Genomic DNA, 4,584 nt, shown 5'->3' with positions numbered 1-4,584 from the left:
ATTATTATTATTATTATTATTATTATTATTATTATTATCATTGGATATTATAATATATTTATGATCGGATGGAAGCGAAAACCTATCCGGTGCAGACGCGGATTTCTATTTCTCCGGCCCAAGAGGCGCAACACGCATATTATATGATTTAGGTATATGCGGGGTCCGCGGGCCATACAACCGAAAGTGCACGTGTATATTACATACATATATATATATGTGCGTGTGTGTAAAGGTATATACGCTGCCGTCGCCATTGGCGAGCCTGTCGGCTCGGAGTCAAACCGCATTCCGTCGAGTTGAGCCCGGACGCGCGTGTAAGACGAACATTTATTTATTTTTTTTATTTTTAAAAAACTTCTCGACGACTTCTGCGGCGGTGGCGGCGGCGCTGCAGATATTCTATTGCAAAGAACGACGACGTTTCAACCGAACTCTTGCAGTTGGAACGCGACGATCGTTATTCGTATAACGAATCGCATTGAATCGTTTTAATTAAATATTTTATGTTATATTTTACAAACGATGACGCGATAATATAATATTATACGGTCGTAGGGTTGAAGTTTGGACGAGAATACTAATTTTGGTAATCGCTTGTTGGACTAGGAACTCATCGACAGCAAATCGTTCAATGATAAAAGTTGTATTCTCGTCGATTTAGCGCGACCGCACAATGGACCAGAATTCGTTCTTAACTCTAAAGACAATATATATTGTGTAATGTGCATCGTGTCTCACTCGCATAGGTACATGACACAATTGCATATGAGCCATAAGGATACAATAATATGTAATATGTTACCTACCTATATTATATATATATTACCATACGTGTAAACTTCTGGTTGTAGCATTTGCCATAACCTTCAAAATGTATTACATAATACAAGTGACTATAGGTACATTCAAACAAGTATGCTTTTGAATAATTTTTGTGTAATGACCAATAAAAACATTTTACTAAAGATTTGGAGATTTTTTATTATTATTATTATTATGTATAAATCACTTAATTATACAGAATAATGAATATGCAGTCAATATAACAGTGGCTGATTTGTAACTCTATATATATTTGCCAAAAATATTATCATATTTTATTATTATTAGTTATTAGTGTTATTACTTAATATATAATAGCTATTAAATAATAATTCAAACACGATATGAATATAAAAGTATACGATTTTTATAGAATTGTTATCCTTCTCTGTGAAAACAAAACTTTAATAAAATTATTAAAATTGCTTTTGCTTATTAAAATAATGACATCTTAGAAGATGAGTATCGTTCATACTAGATTTTTCATCATCAAATGTGTTAAATAAAATTTTAGTTCAATAACAGATAAAGTGTTTAAGGAGTAGGTACAGATTATAGATAATAATGAAGAAAATACAAAATAATTGTAAAATCTTCATCCTTTAGTTTAGAACTCAGAATACACATGTATACTCATTATTGTTTTTCATTTTGTATTGTGGATTAAAATCTAGCTGAGTGCAGAATTGGTATATTATAGTTATCTAATGATTATAACTGTAAAATTTTAAATTCAAGTAGATAATAGAATTTATAAATTTCGATTTTAAAATTAATACACTATCTATCTTGCGATTTATATGTTTATACCGTATATTCACCAATTTAAGGAACATTGATTGAACAATATATACATAATATCTTAGTTAAGTCGAACAAAAAATATATTTCCACAAAATCCATTTCTTCTCAAATCAATTCAAACAAACACAGCTGCCTAATAGAAGTATTTTGTTATTTTTTAGTTTTATTGTTATAACGGCTATATGACATACCTACGTAAGCGTAAACGGTGCAAAAATGACATATCATTTGCATCAAAATGTGTAGGACATAAACGTCAATCTAATATCATATAGTTGTTACACCTAACATAAGTGCCAAAATTAATTGTTAATATAATCGTTAAAATATAATATACCTTTATTAGCAATAGTTTTTGTAAAATTAATTTTAACGAATGACACTTACACGAATTTTTACGAAGTATAGGAGCTAACAAAAGTTATAACACAAAATTGCTCACATTGCACTGTCTACGTGACAATCTACCGTAATCAGATATTACATTTGTTGTTTAAAATTAAACTTTTGGAGTTGTTGGACGATATAGTTCTAAATTTAATATCTGTAATTTATCTGTTCTGTAATACCTATTAACCATGGCACACAGGCACCCAGGATTCTGTCGCTTTTGTACTATATGAATTTTTTTCTCGTCTCATTTTGACATATATATTTTCCACCAATAAAAACAATCTGGCAGGTACTGCCAAAGGGCATAGGTCGGACGCTCGTCTCGTTTAACTACAAACCTATACATTAATACTTGTTAAAGTTTGAAGTACTAAAGATATATTTTTATTATCCATGAGTTAAAATGTTTAGATTCTTTTTAAAATGCTGGTACTATTTTCATAATATAATAACCAACAATTCATTATTTATTAAAAAATAAAAATACCTACACACATACATATGATCGTAGCAAACTTGTGCAGGACTTACTATTATTTTTGTTATTAACTAATTTCTTTAATTGTTAACATTGAAAACGAATAGTTAATAAACTATAACCATAAACGTGTTATTCGAATTCATTAATTATTCATAAATTTATTACAACTTATGAGATAATACAACTATCGTAATGAACGTAACACTTACTTGCTGCCAATTTTATTTCACACGTGTTATTTAAATACCAGATATTATATGGTAGTATTCATTATACATAAATATGGTCAGAGGTGTACCTTATAGTTTATATTATGTTAAGCAGATGACACTAGAGATTAGTATATTCTGACTCTAAGTAAAGAATTTTTTACACTTTCTGTTTTTATACGTAAAATCGAAAATATTTAACACTCAATACACATTTTTATTAACAGCATCAACAGCTAGTCAATCAAAAAACTGATTAGACTTATACGAATTTCGTATTGGTATATATTATAGCTAGAGCTAGGATTTAAATGACCTAAAAATTACATATAAATGCATTCAAAAAAATACAAAAATGAACTAAAAACTTTAAAAATTTAACTTAAAAATGACCATAAAATGTACTTAAATAAGCAAAAAAGAATTTAATTTTAAAATTATTATTATTTATTTATTTTTATATTACACAAATAGGTAAAAATTTGTTTTAAGAAGTAAATTTAACAAATATATTCAAATTTGAGTTGACAGTTAATTGTATATTACTTTTTCAATATCGATGGACTAGAATAGACAATTGGGATTACCTATACAACATATATTAAAAAAGTTTAAAAAAACAAAAATGATATTAAATACACAAAATGAACGTAATATTTGTAAAAATGACTTAAAAAATGCAATAAAATGTATTTATCATAAAAAATGCAAAAATTCATGGAAATTCAAAATAAAAATTTCATATTCTAAACTGTTATAGAACGAAATAAACTTAGATTTTGGTTAGAAATATGTAGCACTTAAAGAAAAAAATAATACAAAAGTCATCAAAATCTTTACTCTAATTATAACACATAAGTTTTAAATGCCAACATTTCTGTTCAGATATATAATCATTTATAATTACTTAGATATATAATTTATTATATTTCGATTATTTTGAGCAAATAATATACGTTTGTCAAACGTAACACGATTTATTAATTGATTTCGGTTATTATTGAATCGTTTTGGCGAATGTGAGAATATTAGTTTTTAATAAGGCAATAATAAAATGTCGTCGATATTGCATTTTAGTCGGTTCATTGACTTTGGTAAGAATACAACTCGTGACGACTACAAATGGGTGGTCAGCAAGTGGATCAAGAGGAAATAAATAAATATCAATAGGTGCAAGTATGGTTTAGAATAGTAATTATTTAATACAAAATTATGACAACGGCGATGGTAGCTTAATCACATATTTTGAATACAAATTTTTTTTAATAGAAAAATCAGACGTATTTGATTTATCATTAAATCAAAAATGTATATTGACATTAGTTGCTAGTGTAAAATATGTTTAGATTTATCGATAAAAATTAAGATACCATTGTTTAAAAGTATAATAATTATTTATGGTTTAAAAATAATGTAGAAACTACATGTATTTAATAATATAATAATATGTGGTTATGAGTACCTATTGAATTAATTAAGTATAATATGTATTGAAAATAAAAATAATCATAATATATTTTGTTAAAGTGACTTTAATACCAAAGTATCATAATAGATACACTTGCAATTGGCAAAAATTGTATGTTTATTTAAAAAAAAAATTATTTTATGTTTAACATCGCTTTCGTGACGTTATTGTACTATAAAGAATTTATTACTATTCTTGACAACACACATACACTTGGGTGATATTGACCTGTAGATATTTTCCCTTGATCCACTTGCTGACCATAATTTGTAGTCGTCTCTCGAGCTATATTTTTACCGAAGTCAATGAACCGACTAAATATAATAATCTCTGCAATGGTAAGTAAATAAATAAATCATTGTTCAAACATTTATGATTTATAATATTAAATATGACTAATGAGA

The sequence above is a fragment of the Melanaphis sacchari genome, unplaced genomic scaffold (assembly GCF_002803265.2).
Source record: "Melanaphis sacchari strain LSU unplaced genomic scaffold, SCAv2.0 Contig130_pilon_pilon, whole genome shotgun sequence".
Lineage (NCBI taxonomy): Eukaryota > Metazoa > Arthropoda > Insecta > Hemiptera > Aphididae > Melanaphis > Melanaphis sacchari.
Note: the sequence above shows the minus strand (reverse complement) of the source record.